General features: G+C 44.9%; 1 protein-coding gene across 4 annotated transcripts in view; it reads right to left on the bottom strand.

The window, feature by feature from the left end:
- IL34 (interleukin 34) overlaps nucleotides 1-20,966 on the bottom strand; it is a 920,960-nt gene that overhangs the window by 238,835 nt on the left and 661,159 nt on the right. The window lies entirely within an intron of this gene.

Genomic DNA, 20,966 nt, shown 5'->3' with positions numbered 1-20,966 from the left:
AATACATAAAGTTTTCCTAGGTATAACAAAGGTTTAACCTTTGTTTTTTCCAAGCCCTGTGTCGTCAAGTGGAGTGTTGTTAAGTGAAGTATGGTACAGTAGAGTGGAGTAGGGTGTTGTACAGTAGTGGAGTAGAGTTGAGTGAAGTGGAGTGTGGTACAGTGGAGTGCCGTAAAATGGAATAGCGTACACTGGAGAGGGGTAGAGGGGAGTGTGGTACAGGGGAGTGGCGTACAGTGGGACAGCGTTCAGGTGTCGAGTGGAGTGGCGTACAGTGGAATAGCGTACCTGCAGAGTGGAGTGGCATAGAGTAGAGTGGCATAGAATTAGAGTGGCGTGAGGTTCAGGGTAGTGGTGAACAGTGGAATAGCGAAGAGTGCAATATCTTAAAGTGCAGTGGAGTAAAGTGGAGGGGTGTACAGTGGAATAGCATACAGCGTTGTGAAGTGGCATACAGTGGAGTGGTGTAGAATGGAACAGCGCATATTGGAGTGCTGTACAGGGGACTTGCGCATAGTGGAATAGTGTGAAGTGGAGTAGCATTGAGTGGAGTGGCGTGCAGTGGAGTGCATACAATGGAGTAGGGTAGAGCGGAATAGCTGAGTGGAGTGGCATATAGTGGAGTGATGTACAGTGGAATGGCATAGACGAGCGGCATAGAGTGGAAAAGCATAGAGTGGAGTGGCAAAAGTAGAGTTACTTACAGTGGAATGGGAAAGAGTGGAGTGGTAAAGACAGGAGTAACATAGAGGGCAGTGTTGTAAAGTGCAATATCGTAGAGTTGGGTGTTGTAGAGTGGTGGGGAATGGGGTAGAGTGTGGTGGCATACAGTGTAATAGTGTGGAGTGGATTGGCGTGGAGTGGTGTGTGTTGGTGTTTTTTTTTGCAGATTTATATAGCACGCACTCGACCTGGAGGTATTGGAGCACTTTACATAAGCACCAGTTACGTTACACAAGGACACATTAATTTTTCTGGTAAGCATGGGGAGATTAGGTGAATTGCCCAGAATCACAAGTTGTGGAGTCGACCCCAAGGCTCGAACTTTGGTATCCCATCTCCAAAGTGAGCAGTCTTGCCGTGAGGCATACAGTGAAATAGCGTACAGTGGAGTCGCTTAAAGCCAAAGTGGTATAGATTGTAGTGGTATACAGTAGAATAGCTTAGAGTGTAGTGACATTGAGTGGAGTTGTGCACAGTGGAGTACCGTAGAGTTGAGTGGCATAGAGTAGAATACATCAGTAGAGCTGAACTCACACACTCCGAGTGGGTTAGAAGCAGTTTACTAAATATTTTATACTAAGTTGCTGGCGTGCAGGAAGGTATCATCTTCTGATCGTAGACATGTTTGAATACTTGAAAATTGCCCTATCCACATGTGGGAGCATCCCTTGCGTGCACTGCCAAAGTTCCCAATGGAAATCACTATTCAAACTTAAATGTATTTATAAATTCCAATTTTATTCAGATTTTAATTTCTGAGAAATTTCTTATTTGGAATTGATTAAACAAGGACTGTTCGTCATTTAATGTTGTTTATGTCCCCAATGCATTTCAGGCATACCTCTGTCTTTCATCAGGGGGTAAATTGGAACCTTGAGTCCTGTCTAGTGGAAAATTGGGTACATACACAACATTAAATGCCGAACAGTCCTTGTTATGGACTCGCATGAATGAAGCATTTACAAGGAATATGTTGTGCATTGAACTTATAATAAAGTCATTTTGGAATAATCAATTCCAAATAGGAAAATTCTGAGAATTTAAAATCTGAAGTAAATTAGAATTTTTAAATACATTTAATTTTGAACAGTGATTTCCATTGGGAACTTCGGCAGTGCACAAAAGGGAGGCACCCACATGTGGATAGCCCAATTTTCATAGATGAGCATACAGCAGTAGAGCAGAGTTGGGTAGCGTCGAGTGGAACGGCGTACAGTGTAGTGGCACAGACTAGGGTGGCGTAAACTGGAGTAGCATAGTGTTCAATAGCGTAGAGTGTAGTGGCATAGAGTTGAGTTGCATACTGTGGAAAAGCATAGGTTGAGTGTCGAGCAATGGAGTGGCATAGAGTGTAATAGCATACAGTGGAGTGGCGCAGGGTGGAGAAGCATAGAGCGGATTAGCGTAGAATAGAGTGGCATATAATGGAGTTGCGTACTGTGGGACAGCGTACAGTGGAATGGCGAACAGTGTAGTGGTGTACAGTGGAGTGCAGAGACTGAGAGGTGTAGAATGGAGTGACACAGAGTAGAATAGTGTACAGTTGAGTGGTGTGACATAGTATGGAGTGTCATACTGTGGAGTGGCGTACAGTGGACTGTCATACAGTGGAGTAGCGTAGAATGGAGTGGGGTAGAGTGGAATAGCGTAAAGTGGAGTTGCATAGAGTGTAGTATGTGTACAGCTGAAAAGTGTATTCATAGAGTGGAGTGGGGTAATGTGGAGTGGCATACTGTGGAGTGGCTTAGAGTGGAGTGGGGGTAGAGTGACATAGAGGTAAATAGTGTAGAATGGTGTGGAGTGTAGCTGCATGTAGTGGAACAACATATAGTGGAGTGGGGTTAAGTGGAGTGGTGTAGACCGCAGTGGCGTACAGTGCAGTGCCATACAATCGAATACTGTACAGCAAAATGGTGTGGGGTGGTGTGGTATGGAGTGATTTAGAGTGTAATAGCGTAGAGTTGAGCTGCATATAGTAAAATAGTATAGAGTGGAGTGGTGTGGTGTACAGTGGAGGTGCATATAGTGGAGTTGTGTTGACTGGAGTGTCATACAATAGAGAAGCGTAGAGTGTAATACGTACAGTGGAGCGGTGTAAAGAGGAGTGGCGTTGAGTGGACAGGGGCAGAGTGGTGTTGCATATAGTGGAGTGAAATACAGTGGAATGGCGTGGAGTGGCGTAGAGTGGAGATGCACAGAGCAGAACAGGGTACAGTAGAGTGGTATACAGTGGAATGGCATAGAGTGGAATGAGGTATAGTGTAGTGGCATACAATGGAATAGCGTACAGTGGAGTGGAGCAGACTGGAGTGGGTGAGAGTGGAGTGGCAAACAGTGGAATAGAGTGTAGTCATGTACAGTTGAATAGCGTATAGTGGAGTGGCGTAGAGTGGCTTGCCCCTGGTCGTATCTTTTACTGGCGTGACCAGTATTTTAATACCCTGATCAGTACAAACATTAAGAAAATCACCTAAAGTTATTTTTTCCACTAATCAAAACACACTTAAAACAATAAACATAAGACTAAAGCATGTTAAAATGTATCCTAGAGTTGCCTATCCCTAACTGATAATTAAAGTAAACAAAGACAGAAAGGCAATGTTAAAAATGGATACAAACAATTTCATATAAAGTTCTCTTTATGTATCAACTTTTGGTCTGTGCAGAATCTTAAAACATGTACAAATGGCCCGTATTTTCTCTTGGAAAGGTGTGAACCCTCCTGTTTGACCTGGGGTAGCAACCAGTGCAACATGCACCAGCACTAAGAGTATGCATATTCGTTATGATCCGCCTGTGTCAGCACATGTGCTCTCGCTTGCAAGAGATATTGCATTCAACAGGGGTTTTGGAGCCTGCCCATTGCTTACCATTTGTAAGCTCCATTGTCACTCATTTGCTGACTTCTAAGTGGCCAGCTTCACTTCCTCTTCTTTTGGCTGGAAGACAGACCAAGGTCTAACTGCTTCAGCTGGATCAGGGTCCTTCTGATGTGGGTGCATTAATTGAGGCACTATTTTTATTTATTTTCTTTCTTCTTTCCCTGCCCTCCTTGCCCATGCTGCTTCTTTCCCTCACACTCCCGTCCTTGTTGCTTCTTCCCTTCTTGCCCCATCCGTGTTGCTTATCCCTTCCCATCCCAACTGTGTTGCTTATTCCTCACTCACCCCCTGCCTATGTTGCTTCTTTCCCTTCCATCATGACTGTGTTGTTTTTTCCCACCCATGCCCGTCTGTGTTGCTTATTCCTTTCCCACCTCATCCCACCCACCCCCACTTGTGTTACCTACCATCCCATATTGTCCCTCTTGCACTGCCTGGGCCGCTTCGTAGCACTTTCTTTTAACCATTCTGCTCCCTCCTACATACAAGTCAATAGATCCGATTCAAGCAGGAGACACCTGATTTTTTAAACCAAAGATGGCTATATTGAGCTGTCTCCTACCTAAAATCGCCTCTGCTTCAATAAAAATAATAGGGAAAACCATTCCTCAGACTTATTTTCAAAATCTCCCACTTCCTTACCTGAAATCGCCTCTGCTTCAATAAAAATAATAGGGAAAACCATTTCTCCGACTTATTTTCAAAATCTCCCACTTCCCTGTTTTAATTTTTTGGCACGTATGCTCCACCCACCCGCCCTTTGTGTTCCACCGGTCAACCAATTGGGAAAGCCAATAGCTTGCCCATAGGCAAGACCTTTTGCTTTGCCAATACTATTTATTTGTGGGTTTAGCCTGCAACACCATAAACACCTCTTCGAAAGGATATGATGCAAATACATTGACAACTTCCTCCACCACACTGCAAGTTAATACGAATAGTAGATTCCCCAAATTACTTTTCTGTCCCTCCTTCCATGTTCACAAATGTTGACAATATAGGGTGACCAGAGGTTCCAGATTTGCCCGGACAGTCCTGGTGTTTCAAGGACTGTCCTGGCGTCCCATCACTTTTTGCTAAAACAAAGATATGTCCCCGTTCTGAGAGCAGGTCGGGTGAGCATGCACATTAATAAGTGTGATGAAGGCTCGCATTTCCTCTGATCCTCTCAACACCAGGAACAGAAGTTGAGCGGTTTAAAGAGCTCTCCCTTCACAAAACTAAAGAAGATAGATTGTCCCCGAGCACATATATGCAAGTTCTTATATTGTCCCAAGAGAAAAGATAACCACAATCAAATTAATGTTCTTTCAAAGTTCATCCGATTACGAATTCGTACGGGCCAATTCCAGAGTTATTCCTCAATTAATAATTAGAACTCAATCCATTTTCTATCTCAGAGTTCTTCTTGTGGGGTAATATATGATTTAGATCAAGAAGAGTGCTCCTCACGCCGTCAAAAAGGATTCCGTTTGCATTAAGACTTCTGGAATTGGCCCGTACGAATTCGTAATCGGATTGGAATCTTTTGCCCTGAAGAAGTCATTTGGGTAATTGTACCCTCTGACGAAACACGTGTTGGCATTGGTCTTTTTGATCTATTGGCTACATTCTGTATGAACTTTATGGAGACTATGAAGAATTTTCTGATATATGAAGAGAAAAGAAATGGAAATTAAAGGAATTTGACTCGATGAACTTTGAAAGAACATTAATTTGATTGTGGTTATCTTTTCTCGTGGGACAATATAAGAACTTGCATATATGTGCTCGGGGACAATCTATCTTTTGTCATTGAATTCTCTGTTTTCAGAGGAGTCTTTTTGGGGACGCAGGTGGCCGCTTTCCCCTGTTCCCTTGAGCCATCTTATTAGGAGAATACTACATTAGTTGTTGTTGCGCAAAAGTTACCCAGCCACTATCTGTTTCTGTTTTACAAATCTAAAGAAGTTCAGCTGTTTAAAAAGCTTCCTGCTGTGCTGCCTCGCCTTATTCACATAGCACAGCAGGATTTAAAGGGGTGTCCCATCACCCCAAGCCAGGATCAATAGCAGCCTGCTCCTGGGTGTCATCACAAGAGGGATGGAAAAAATATTACTTAGTCGCCGGTAGGTAGTTATAGTTAGGACCATGTTTCCATAGAAAAAGTGTTTTTTTACTTGCCTATATCTTTGGCGTCGTTTGATGAATCTTCACAAAAACATTTTTTAAAGTGTCATAGTGAGCCTTGTGCATGGAAAGTTTCAAGGCAATCCGTCAAACAGTGGGTGAGAAAAAGGAAGGGTAAAAAAAAGTGTGGTTTCCCATGTTAATTCCCATAGGAGATTTAGATACAGCTGCTGCCCAAACTGCTAGACGGAATTGCACCAAGTTTGGCAGGAAGGTAGATTTTGGTTCGCAGATCATGATTTCAGTTATGCAGTGTAAATCAGTTCAGTAGTTGCTGAGAAATTTAAGAAAATCCAAATTTGTTTATCTGGGACTGTGGCTAATTCGTGAATAATAACAAGCTTGTGCAGGGAAATGCAGACATCTGATTGGCTACCAACACTTTAACCAGGAAGTGTGGCAGCCATTTTGTGACTCAGCTTCAGCCAATTCCCACAAAGAAACAGAAAAAAAAGAAAAGGGGGCAGAGTAGGAACACCCTGACCACCATGCCTTGGGGTCACAGAGGGACTCTGGCAGGGCAAAAAAACTTTTTTATTATTATTTTAGCTGTAAATTTGCAAAAATCTCTAATTTGCGGGCTTCAGCGCTAGTTTCGTATAGAGCCCCCGGATGGGCCAGATCCGGGGGGTATTTTTTTTTTAAGGAGGACTCTTGAAGCCCCGGGGACCACCACCTCGCCGGGGCTAAACAAACATTGATTCAGGGCCGCGTTTAACCCCCTGAGCCCTGGGGACCACCACCTTCTGGAGCTAAACACACACTGATGAGGGGGCTGCGCGGACCCCCCACCTGAGGCTCAGGGACCACCAATTAAACAGGGCTAGATAACACAACGAGGGGCCCCAGACCCCCCCAGGATCACGTCCTCCCCAGAGCCAAGTATTTTTTTTAAATGGGTAGGGGGCTCCACAGCCCCCCTCTCAGGCCACATAGGGCCCCTGGTACCACCACCTCCCCGGGGCGGCCTGTGAAAAAAATGGGGCCTGCACAGCCCCCCTCCTGGAGCCATACAAAGGCCTGAGGACTGCCACCCCCCAGGGCCAACTTCTGCATGTCCTAGGGTGCCCATCGGGACACAGCTGTTTGCTTTTGATTCGCAGCACCTTTGAAGGCTCCCATCAAGCAAAAGCAAACCCTCCGGTTCCAGCGGAAGGGAGAAGAGGTTTCATCTCTTTTGCTGGCAGGGAAAGAGATGAAATGATTGCTCCTACACATAGGGATCTGCCTTTCCAGCAGCTCCATTTGTGCAGCAACACGAGCAGAAAACGAGCAGAGGAGGCACAAAATCGAAGGCAACAGAGGGTAGTGGACTGCAGGCAAACTGGACAGGTGGGCTGTCATAGGGGGAGATGGCACAAGGACATACTCCTGTGTACCCACCTACATTTATTAATGTGCACCTACTGATAGACCTACTCATACACTTACGCACCCACTCAAAGACCCACTCACGTACCCACTCACAAATCCACTGAGAGACATATGCACGCACTGACAGACACTCATGCAACAATTCACAGGACCATTCAAAAACTCATTCACCCACTCACAGACCCACACTGAGAGACTCACACACCAACTCATTGATCCACTCAGACACTCAAACACCCATTCACGGACCCTCTCAGAGACTCTCGGACACTCTCACAGATCCACTGAGACACTCATCCACCCACTCACAGACCTACTCAGACTCTCATGTTTCAATTCACAGACCCATTCAGAGACTCATACACCCACTCACAGATCCACTCAGAGACTCACGCACCTACTGACTGACCCACTCAGACACTTACAAACCCACCCACTCAGAGACTCATTCATCCACTGGCAGAACTTCAAAGACACTCATGCACTCACAGTCAGAGACTCACACACTGAATCACAGACCCACTTAGACACACATGCACCCGCTCACAGACACACTCAGACGCTCACGCATCCAGTCACAGACCCATTAAGAAACTCATACACCCACTCACAGACCCAATCAGACACTCACACACCCATTCACAGATCCACACAGGCACTCCTACACTCATTTACACAGCCATGTACACACCCATACAGTCACTCAAACACCCACTCGCAGACCCATACAGCCACTTACACACCCACTCACACACCCACTCAGAGACACTTACAGCCACTCACACATCCAACTCACCTACCTAAACAGCCCCTCACACACCCACTCTCAGAGGTAACAGTTAGGAAAAAATTAAATTTTGAATGTTGAAATTCACTGAAAAAACAAAAGGTTATAAGGACGGTAAAGTTAGGAAATAGAATGAAAAAAAACTAGAAATTCAAACACAGGTCACAGGGACGTTCTGGTTAGGCTCAGATTTCACTTGTACAAAACCATTTAAATTCAGCAGTTAAATTTACCTGAGCTAACTATAACTTACGCCCTCACAATGCACTGCTTATGACCTCGCAAATTACATCACTCATGACATGGTCAGTTACATCACTGATGACATTACTGATGACATCCCAAAGGACATCACTGATGACATTATCCACAGAACCACTCACACCCCTCAACAACCTCTCCTACACCCACTCACATATCCATACAACTACTGACACACACACACTCACTCATACAGCCATTTACACAACTACTCACTCGCCCATACAGCCACTCACACACCCACAAAGCCACTCACACAACCACTCACAGACCTATACAGCCACTCACACACCCATACAACCACTCACATACCCATTCATACACCCACACTGCCACTCACACAACCACTAACTCACTCATGCAGCCACTCACACAACCACTCACTCTCCCATACAGCTACTAACAGAGATACTCACTCACCTATACAGCCATGCACACATCTATTCACTCATTCACAAAACCACTTACATACCCATTCACACATCAATACAATTATTCACACGCCCACTAACTCATCTATACAGCCACTCACACAAATACTTACTGTGCAAAACAACCACTCACACACCCACTTTCCTACCCATACACCCAGTCACTTACTTACCCATATATCTTCTTACACACCCAGTCAATCACCTATAGAGCCACTAACACATCCACTCACACACACACTCACCAACCCATAGAGCCACTCAAACAGCCACCCCAGTCATCCATACAGCCACTTAGTCACTCACTCGCCCACACAGCTATGCACACACCCACTTATTCACAAATACAGCCACTCTCATACCCATACAGCCACTCTAACACTGATGCAGTCACAGTGCCACTCAGATGACATATATTACAAACAGTATCACTCATTAGTAGTACAACAATAATAGTAATTTAACTTATGCAGTAGCTTAGTATATATCTTTAGCTCTCAGAAACGTTTACAAAACAACTGCACTCACTGGATGATATCACCAGTGATGTCATTTGAGATGTCATCAATGATGTCATCAGTGATGTCACTGACCATGTCCTGAGTGAAGTAATATGTAAAGTCATAAGCAGTGCATTGTAGGGTCGTAAGTTATAGTTAGTTCAGGTGAGTATTACTGCTGAATTTCAATGGTTTTGTACGAGTAAAATCTGAGCCTAACTATAACCTCCCTGTAACCTCTGTTTTTTAGGTCTCACCTGGCATTGCTGCGCACATGCGCAGCTCGCTCTGCGAGATTTATTGCTAATGAGGAGTTTCAGAAGAGGGCTTGTAGCTCCGCCCCTCATTTCCATTGGCCGGCATCACCGTTTATGCTAAACTGTGGGCTGCCATTGGAAATTAGGGTTTTTGGTTGCCGCCCTTTGGCCTGCGATCCGGCCTGGGTCTCCTGCTTCACAGCTGTCGTGAAGCACTTTCTTATCTTTATGGGGTCATGTGTTTAAACACAAGACAACAGATCCCCATGCTCTGGCTGCAGCACGGTCCTCTTTCACTTTCGGGACCGTGCTTTTTTCAGCTGTAAGCAGGAGCTTGAAGCTGATCCCCTATTTCATCTTTAAATTTGGTTTGATGTTGTGTGTGCTTGCGTGTGAAATACAAGTATTTTTGCAGCTCCCCTTACCCAAGCTTGGTGGCACATGCTGGGGCGCCTCCTCTGCCTATGGTTGCCTGCTCCTGATGGGCTGGCGGTGGGCAGCGGAGGGGCCTCTTCTAGTCGCTATGTGGTGGCAGGTGAAGTTCTAGAGGTGGCGCCGCAGCAAAGTGGAGAAGGAGGGAGAGGTGTCAGGGGAGGGCAAGCAGAGACCCAACATCCCACTCGGACAACAGAATGTGCCGGGAGCCCCCTCTTCTGCAGGGGCCTCCGGAGTCTCTTGTCCGATATCAAGCAAGGTACGCTGTAACTGGAGGACCTGTGACACAGAGGATCCTCTGCTCTGGTCTCCCCCCTCTGCTGCCTCTTACTAGAGAGTTAAAGCGTCTTGGGGCAAGAAGGCTGTGTTCAAGCAGGCCATCTGGTAATACAGGGGTACTCTAGCTCCTTGAAGCAGGTGGCTGGGATCTCTGGTACCGATTTATTCGCCTCAGGTCGTGCTCTTGGCCCCTACAGATGTTGTGTCACTCTCTGTATGCCTCCCTTCTGGAGGACTTCCTTGCGACCTATCGCCTCTAAGAGGTGCGGTTTCAAGCGTCTGTCTCTATAGCGCCTGACGGCCGACGGAATGAATGGTGGCCCTGGCTCCGCTGCTAAAGTGTCTTGTGCGCACTAGTTTCATGATGGAAAGATGCTACTCCCTGCCTCACGCCCCCTGCGCCAGCCAGTGACGCCCCGCCCCTCCCTTCACGGCAATGATTCCCTCCTCCCTGGCAGAAAGGATGCTAGTGTGTAAATCTGGCCAGGGCTGATAAGCGGCGGACTGACGCCTGGTCTGGGCCGTAAAGGACGCGTCCGCCATCTGAGCCAGGAGAGCAGAGACTTGGAAAAGAAGCAAGAGGAAGTGGTGTCGCAAATGGAGTCACAGGAGGCGTTGTGCGGAGCAGCACAAATGCAGCAGCGTGCGCGGCCAGCCAGCGTACGATTGAGGGAATGAATAAAAACTCAATCAACGTAGACAGGAGCAAGGACAGCATACACAACTCTACAACTCGGTTCCCTTACCCACTACAGATAGAACCAAAACGCGCCACTACAAGATTCCCTTACTGACTGCAGCCAGAGCACAAGCAGATTGACTTCAGGCTTCCCTCACACACTGCAGGTGCAGCAGAAGCTGAGACTGCAAAACCCCTGCACATTGCAGGAACAACACCACCAGCATCACTGAAAGCTTCCATGACACACTGATGATACACAACAAGCAGCATCACCACAAGATACATTTACCTACTGAACGGACTGCACGCACATCACAACAAAACTCCTCACACACTGCATCACTGCAAACTCCCATTAAACACTGTAGCAACAGCACAATCAGCAGCACTGCAAGCTTCCCTCACCCACTGGAGGTGCAGTATGGGCTGTCACTGCAAGCTTCCCTCGCACTCTTCAGGTACTGCACACGCAGCATCACTGTAAGCTTCACTCACCCACTAGACGTGCAGTATGGGCTGTCACTGCAAGCCTCCTTCGCACACTTCAGATACAACACGTGCAGCATCACTGCAAGCTTCCCTCACACAGTGTATGTAAGTCACAAGCAGCATTACTGCAAGCTTCACTCACACACTGCAAGTACAGCGCAAGCAGCATCACAGCAAGCTTCATTCACACACTACTGGACAGCACAAGCAGCATCACCGCAAGATTCATTCACACACTACTGGACAGCACAAGCAGCATCACCGCAAGCTTCACTCACACACTACTGGAACAGCGCATGCAGCATCACTGCAAGCTTCACACACACTGCAAGTATAGTACAAGCAGCATCACTGCAAGCTTCAGTCACACTCTACTTGAACAGCACAAGCTGTATCACCACAAGCTTCACTCACACACGATTAGAAGAGCACAAGCAGCATCACTGCAGGCTTCACTCACACAATGCAAGTACAGTGCAAGCAGCATATCTGCAAGCTTCACTCACACACTACTGGAACAGCGCAAGCAGTATTACTGCAAGCTTCACACACACTGCAAGTATAGTACAAGCAGCATCACTGCAAGCTTCACACACACTGCAGGTATAATACAAGCAGCATCACTGCAAGCTTCACTCACACTCTGGTTGAACAGCACAAGCAGTATCACCACAAGCTTCACTCACACACTACTGGAAAAGCAGAAGCAGCATCATCACAAGCTTCTCTCACACAATACTGGAACAGTGCAAGCAGCATCACTGGAAGCTTCACACGCACTGCAAGTATAGTACAAGCACCATCACTGCAAGATTCAGTCACACTCTACTTGAACAGCACAAGCAGTATCACCACAAGCTTCTCTCACACACTATTAGAAGAGCACAAGCAGCATCACTGCAAACTTCACTCACACACTACTGGAACAGAGCAAGCAGCATCACTGCAAGCTTTACTCACACACAATTAGAAGAGGACAAGCAGCCTCACTGCAAGCTTCACACACAAACTGCAAGTACAGTGCAAGTAGCATCACCACAAGCTTCACTCACACACTACTGGAACAGCGCAAGCAGCATCACTGCAACCTTAACGGGGGCAGCATCATTTTAAGATTCTTTCATGCTCTATGGGTATAATATCAGCAGACCCATATGCTTCCTTCACACCACCAGGACACATAAAGTTCTAGCTTTAGCATTGCAAGCTTCACTCACTCACACACAGAACAGATACAGCAAAAGCTGCACCACTGCAAGCTTCTTTTACATTAGGTAGATATAGTGGGAGCACAGTAGAATATCAAGACTCTTTTATACGCTACAGGTATAGCATAATCAGCAATCCAATAAGATTCCTTCAAATCCCCAGAACACATACAGCTCTAGCTGTGGCACTGCAAGTTTCACTCATACACACAGAACTGCTACAGCACAAGCCACAGCGCTGCAAGCTTCACTAACACACACAGACAGTTACAGAAAAAGCCACAGCACTGCAAGCTTCATTCACACACAGAAGAGGTACAGCACAAGCCACAACACTACAAGCTTCACTCACGCTTACAGAACAGGTACTGCTTCTCTCATATAGAGTAGTTACTTTCCCAAAGTATTTGTACAGCAAAGAAAGCAGCACAAGCCACAGTCCTACAAGCTTCCCTTACCCCCAAAGAGGATGGGGCTTAACGGCTAAAGCGGTCAACTTCGAAGCGGGGGGAAAAAATGAATGTGTCCACCTGTAACTTAACTGGTGCTCATGTAAAGCGCTCTGATATCTTCGGTTTGAGTTTGCGCTATATAAAACGCCCTCCCTCCGTCCCCCCAAACAAATGCATCTGGGGCAGCTGCGTTGCAAGTGTTGCCCAAATGTTACTGGCATCCTACAAGCAGCAGTACTGTAATCTTTCCTCAAACTCGAACAACACATATAGAGGATGAGTTTACAGAATCACAGCCTATCCTCACACTCAAAGGAAATACACCTTGGGCAGTAGCAAAATAAGCTTCACTCTCCAACAGAAAAGCTAGAGTGCAGGCAACGGGAGGGTAAGTTCCTCTCACTCAAACCAAAGTGCAGAGAACAGGAGGGTAAGTCCCTCAACTCAAACAAAACAGGTATAGTATGAACGCAGGTACAGTATAAGCAGCAGCAAGGCTAGCTTCACTTGAAAAATACAAGAAATATCTCTGTGAGTAGCGGTGGAAGGTTTAGTCACATGCATAAGATATAACAGAGGCAGCAGTGCAAGCTTTACTCATATACAAAACATGTACATCACAGACAATAGCAGTGGATGCTTCCCTCAAACACAGAAAAGCTAGAGCACAGAAAGCAGCAGTGGAAGCTTCTTTTACACACAGAAATTGTAGTTCCTGAGCAGCAGGAGTGCTAGCTTCACCATCACACATAAGAGATGCAGCATGGATATAGCAGTGTAAGCTTACCTAATAGAATGGGCATATATAGCACCGGTACCTGCAATACAAACTTCCCATACAACTAATATGTACAGAATAGGCAGCAGCCTGGCATGCATCACTCTTGAATAATGAAAAATGTGGGCTCCCGAGCCATAATAGTTTTACTCACTCTCATAAAAAACAAGCATTGCAAATGCAATAGATCTCGCCTTTGATTAAGTTAAAGCAATTTGCTTTGCTAATGGTATTGTATTCTAGTTTTGCATTATTTAGTGTATATTTGCAATATGTGCATATATTTGCTCTCCCCTCGCCCCTTTTGCCTGCCTTATGCTATTGTAATCCTCACTATACGAAATAAACACATACTATTCTTCTATTCATTAACCTCCTAAATATGAAACACTGCTCTTTTCCAACCAACACTATGCTTTTAACTACTACACAGCCAACAAAACAATTCTAACTACATACAACTACAACATATCGAAAATATACACTAAATATTGCAAAGCTAAAATACAATACCTTTAGTAAAGCTAATGGCTTTAACTTAATCAAAGGCGCGACCTATTGCACTTTCAATGCTTGTTTTAGTTAAGTTCTAGTTTTTTTTAAATTCTATTTCCTAACTATAACGACCCAGTCACCTTTGGCTCCTTCAGTGAATAAATAAATACAATCAAAGCGTAATTCGATCCTGTTTGACGTTGGCGCTCTCACAATGTAGCGCGGTGCATCTCCATTCGGCAGGACCCAGACGATATATATTCACAGAGTTTAGTCACTAGGACTAATAAAGAAGGCACTCACTCGTGTTTTAGTAAAAAGTTTACAGCGGCTTTATTCTTGCCAGACCCAACACGGTTCACCTCTTCCAAAGGCTTGATCACGGGATGAGGTCACCAGACAGGCTTTTACTTTTATATTAAGGACGCATCCACTTTCTATGGTTTTTACAGGCGCATTGTGGTTAGTGAAGTCTCTAGTGTATTTAAAGTGATATACTTTAAGTGCTGTGTGTCAAGTGATTTTAAAAAACAAGTTTGGCGCATGCAATACTTTTTTCACAGTGATAACTTATATATATATATATATATATATATATATATATATACGTATCACACTTTAGTGTGCATTTTTTCATTATTTATCACTGTTGATTGCCCATTATTTATGGAATCCATCATAAGATTTTTAGTTACATGTTCTTTTCCTTGCTCATTGGTGAGCCATAATGTCTTTTCTTCTCTTTTGATTTTTTCTCTCTGGTGAGTTTTTTATCATATTTGTAAATGTTTATATGTTTGAAAAATAATTATAGATGAACATAAAGTTCCTCATTTTGATTCAAACCTCTCAGGTCCAGGGTTCTGAAGGTAAGAATGTGTTTGGACTCTTTTTGTCTGAGAGTTTTCAGCCGATCTCTCTTTCTGATACCAACACCTGCCTATGCACAAACTAACATTATTAATGACATATATGTTTAAGACCAAAGCAAAATCATAGAGCCAAAGACAGCAACAATGATGGATTCCTTGACGCTATATTTCCAAGATTTTAATAGTTCCACACCAGCCGACACGGGTTTCGTCGCGTTGGGAGCAAAGTATTCGCGAGGAGTCGCGAATACTTTGTATCTCAGTTTATCTTTGTATCTTTGGTGCTGTTATTTCTCCCCTTTCCACCTGAGGTTTGGCTTTGACTGTAAATAGGCTAGGCATTTCTGCTATGCGTCTAGCTTCTCTTTCTTCCATGGCAATTATTTTTGGAAATTTTATTGCTCACTGTATTTACTACGAGTCCCAGAAGTCCCCACTATTTGTCCAGCTGACTTTCTTTTTTCACAAGTGTATTTATGCAATTCTTATTTATTTCCTTATTCAGTGTCTCTAATTGCAGGTTGACACAGAAGGATTAGAAACACTAATGACAATGGGAACAACATCCCACTCCCAAGAAGAAGAAGCCATCTCTGAACTACAAAACACAATACCCATAGAAGGGGCAAGTGAAAGTGGACTCAAATTAAAATCAAAGTTCTATCCCGTTCTACCACCCGGGAATAAAATAGACCTGTTCCATGAAGCGGTTGTGGAAGAATGATATAAAATGACACCAAATACAAGCAAAAACAATCTAAATGCAAAACAAAGGGAGACACTAAAAATTCTACAGGATGATAAAACGATTGAAATAAAACCAGCCGATAAAGGCGGAAACATCGTCATCCTCAACAAGACAGAATATATTGAAGAAGTAGAACGGCAATTATCAGATGCAGAATGCTACTCAATACTAAAGAAAGATCCGACAAATGAACTACAAAATAAAATAAAACAACATCTCACGGATTGGCAATAAAAGGGTCTAATAGATGAGGATGAACATAGATATCTAGATAAAAGACACCCAACACTACCAAGTTTTTACTGCCTCCCAAAAGTGCATAAAAACAGAAAAACCGCCGGGCAGACCTATAGTTTCCGCAAATAATTCACAGCTGGAACCAATATCGAATTACATCGATCACTTCTTGTCACCCCTAGTGAAAGACCTTACATCTTACTTAAACGACAGAACAGATTTGCTCATAAAATTAGACAAAGTGGTATGGAAACCAGGTTATAGACTAATAACCAGGGATGTGGTATCGTTATATACCAATATCGAACATTCCATCAGAATCAATGCCTGCAAATACTACTTGGGAAAAACGTAATATACAATATAAGGAACACAACACAATGTTGAATGAAATTATATCATTGGGTCTGAACAACAACATTTTCCGATTTAACAAGCAAATCTATAAACAGATAAGGGGATGCGCAATGGGGTTTTCATTTTGTCCGAACTATGCTAACCTTGCGATGGGATGGTTCGAGCAAAATCTAGCATGGAACACTGTAAACTATGAATGGAAACAGAAAACCATATTGTGGCTCACATTCATAGATGATCTGCTGATTATCTGGAATGGTACCGAAGAGGAATTCATACCACACAACTGCTTTATGGAACAGGTCTATTTTATTCCCGGGTGGTAGAACGGGATAGAACTTTGATTTTAATTTGAGTCCACTTTTACTTGCCCCTTCTATGGGTATTGTGTTTTGTAGTTCAGAGATGGCTTCTTCTTCTTGGGAGTGGGATGTTGTTCCCATTGTCATTAGTGTTTCTAATCCTTCTGTGTCAAGCTGCAATTAGAGACACTGAATAAGGAAATAAATAAGAATTGCATAAATACACTTGTGAAAAAAGAAAGTCAGCAGGACAAATAGTGGGGACTTCTGGGACTCGTAGTAAATACAGTGAGCAATAAAATTTCCAAAAATAATTGCCATGGAAGAAAGAGAAGCTAGACGCATAGCATAAATGCCTAGCCTATTTACAGTCAAAGCCAAACCTCAGGTGGAAAGGGGAGAAATAAAAGAACCAAAGATACAAAGATAAACTGAGATACAAAGTATTCACGACTCCTCGCGAATACTTTGATCCCAACGCGACGAAACACGTGTCGGCTGGTGTGGAACTATTAAAATCTTGAAAATATAGCGTCAAGGAATCCATCATTGTTGCTGTCTTTGGCTCTATGATTTTGCTTAGGTCTTAAACATATATGTCATTAATAATGTTAGTTTGTGCATAGGCAGGTGTTGGTATCAGAAAGAGGGGGTGATCGGCTGAAAACCCTCAGACAAAAAGAGTCCAAACACATTCTTACCTGCAGAACCCTGGACCCGAGAGGTTTGAATCAAAATGAGGAACTTTATGTTCATCTATAATTATTTTTCAAACATATAAACATTAACAAATATGATAAAAAACTCACCAGAGAGAAAAAATAAAAAGAGAAGAAAGGACATTATGGCTCACCAAGGAGCAAGGAAAAGAACATGTAACTAAAAATCTTATGATGGACTCCGTAAATAATGGGCAATCAACAGTGATAAATAATGAAAAAATGCACACTAAAGTGCGATAAGTATATATATAAGTTATCACTGTGAAAAAAGTATTGCATGCGCCAAACTTGTTTTTTAAAATCAATTGACACACAGCACTTAAAGTATATCACTTTAAATAAACTAGACTTCACTAACAACAATGCACCTGTAAAAACCATAGAAAGTGGATGCGTGCTTAATATAAAAGTAAAAGCCTGTCAGGTGATCTCATCCCGTGATCAAGCCTTTGGAAGAGGTGAAACACGTTGGGTCTGGCAAGAATAAAGTCGCTGTAAACTTTTTACTAAAACACGAGTGAGTGCCTTCTTTATTAGTACTAGTGACTAAATTCTGTGAAAATGTATATATATATATATATATATATATATATATATATATATATATATATATATATATATATATATATATATACACACACACACGTTTTTAGGTCTCGCGTGGGTGTGGCAGCGAAGCTGCTCTGCCTCTGCGAGAGATCTTGTAAATACAAGATTTATAAAAGGGACTCTAAGCCCCGACCCTCCTTTCCATTGGGTAGCGTCAGCGTTTATGACAAACGCTGGCTTCCCAATGGAAAAGAGTGTTTTTGGGTGCCACCCTGTCCGTTTGTTTGAAAGCCCCTCCTGACACCATGGCATGGGCTGGCTGTCGTGAAGACTTTTCTTATCTGCCTGTTTATTTTAACAAGCAGATAAGAAAAGTCTTCACAAGGGCTCTCTGTCACGCCCGCACATTCCAGCCCCGGGCTGACATTTCGGCGGGCAGAGCGCCTGATGCGCAGTTCAGGAATATGGCCGTGGGGGCTAAAGCCAAGGGGTCTCTGCGGCTGCACAGAGCTGAGCTCCTCTGCGTCACTGCCGCCTGTTGTCTCCCTCGTGTACCAGGATGGCTCCCGGAGTGCACCGTCCTCTGGGCTCTGGCTGCGGCAGGCCTCACAGCTCTGCACCGACAACGGGGGGCCCAGAGACAGCCTGCCTGCGTCCCACTGAGTCATAGTGTGTAGTAACATGGGTAGCTCGGTGGGTAGCTACAACTGCTGCTGAGGTCTGTCAGATGCATACCCAATCGGAATAAAAGTTTATGGGTAAATGCGCGCACCTTCTGCAGAAAGAGAACCATATGCAACATATAGGTGACACGTGTGATAACAAGTTTAATATATTAAGGGCTTATCACAAGTGTAGCATCTAAATGCATATAACCTGAAAGTATGTATCTCTAACGTTTAGCTTAGAAGATTGATGCATCTGATGCAGGCCTTATTTGTGTCCCAGTCAAATTGCTCTGGGTGTTTGGTACAGACACACGTGCATTCAGCAGGCTGTATCTTGGATTCCAGACGGTGCAACTCAGTGGGTTCATGCAAGCTACACACATTGAAGCAGCGTCAGGTGCGCGGTTTTCGGTAAAAATTATCTTGTCAGCGGGACACCTTATTGGTCAAATACGCCTGCTGAAGTCTGTGTGCAAACTGCGGCCTCTGGATATAATCACAGTAAATTGTATCAATGAGCAAACTGTCTTGATGCTGTGGTCTGTGTGCAACATGCAGGTCACACTTCGTGAGCTCAGTCAATCTATGCGCCTGCTGCAGAGATCTTGCCGTTTAATACAAATTGTTTTTAAAGTGCTTCCTGCACAAGTGTGTGAGTGACCCACAAGGGCCAGATTTTAATCCCATCACTATAGAGGAGGGGGTTGCTGCACCTGCCGCAGAAATCTGTGCTCAACTTGCAGGCTACATGGCCGTAATCGGTAAGCAGGTAGCGCAATAAATGTCACCTGGCGCCGGTACCCGCCCAAAGAGGGTGAACTGCACATCCGTACTTGAGCTCAGTACTGGGGGCAGAGGAGGAGGGTATCGCAGGTCTGTACTGAGACCTTGTTTATACAGTTATATTGCCGTTGAGTGCTGCTGTTGAAGTATTTAATAAACAGGACAACCAAAGGCCGTAAGAGCAGCGCACCAGCTTAAAGCCAGAACAGTTGGCGTGAAGGGGCACTTTAAGGGGTGGGGGCAGTGTGGAGGAACAGGCCTCCAGCGATGAGGGAGGGAGCTGAGGGGGAAATGAAGGGAGAGGTGATGGGAGGGATGAGGGAGATGAAGAGGGAGCGGGGTTGGGTGAGCAAGGGGTGGGGGTGGGATGGGTGGGGTGGAAGGAAGGAAGGGAGGCAAATAGCAGAAGCGAGGGAGAGCAAAGGATGAAGGGAATGAGCAAAGGAGTGACGGAAAGGGGTTACACGATAAGTGAAAAATCTACGGAAATTAGTGGACATAGTGCCAATATCGGCCACACTCACCAGCCCTCCCGCAGCAACATATATGTAGCATAAATAAGCAGACAACTTTTTGGTGGGAAAAAATTGCTGCAGGTTTAATAGGATACAAATATGCCAACATGGTGGGTTATCTTACAGGCGATCCAAAAGGCAAGCCGCCCCTCGCGGCCTACCACCTGATGGGCCAACTTGCATCGTGGCCTTAGCCAATCGGTGCTTAGCGGTTGTGGTGAGGGGATAGCCACTCCCACTTCCGGTGAACCATCGGTCCACCCTCTTGCTCACGCACCCCCTCCTACGAGGGGCGGAGCGTTTAAGCGACCCCCGGTTGTACAGGTTTCCAACCGCCAGTAGGACAGACGGGGCGCCGTCGCACCCCAGGGTCCACCGCACAGACTTCCTGGGGATATTAGTCCTCAGCACCCTTTGTGCTCCTGAAGAGGTTACCCCTGAGTACCTTTCCGCCTCTGGATCGCCCTGTAACTCCACCACAGCCCTGGGTGTGGCGACCGTCGCAGCCAGGGCCCCCCACCAAGGCCGGCATTCCGACTTACATCCTGCTATTTCTAGGGCCTCTCCCCTATCCAGCAAGAACAGGTCCATGCTTATACTGGGCAGATGTACCCCATCGTCCTCAAAACACCCTGTGAATTTGGCGTGTAGCACCCAAGTCTAATAAAGCCAAGTCTCCTCTGCCCAGAGAATTTACACCTAGCGCAGATGGGATGTACGATGTTACAACGCGATCAAAATGATCTCGGTACATCACAACGCATCTTTTACAACCTAAGTCGTTACCACAACTTGCGCTGTAGGGTGCTGGACTTAGCAATAGTAAGATCTACTATTCCTTAATCTAGAGCGCCCTTCAGCGCAAGTCGTGGTAACGACTTGCGTTGTAAAAGACGCGTCGTAATGGCACCGCGGTGTTTTGACCGTGGTGTAAAGGTTGTAGACCGCGCAGATAAACTTCCTGCGCGCAGGCTCCATCGCCTCCCTTGCCGAGCTCCCTGCCACAGGAGC

This window comes from Lissotriton helveticus, chromosome 12 (assembly GCF_964261635.1).
Source record: "Lissotriton helveticus chromosome 12, aLisHel1.1, whole genome shotgun sequence".
In the NCBI taxonomy this organism is placed as follows: Eukaryota; Metazoa; Chordata; class Amphibia; order Caudata; family Salamandridae; genus Lissotriton; species Lissotriton helveticus.
The sequence above is the reverse complement of the archived record's forward strand: the minus strand, read 5'-3'. Positions and strand labels throughout refer to the sequence as shown.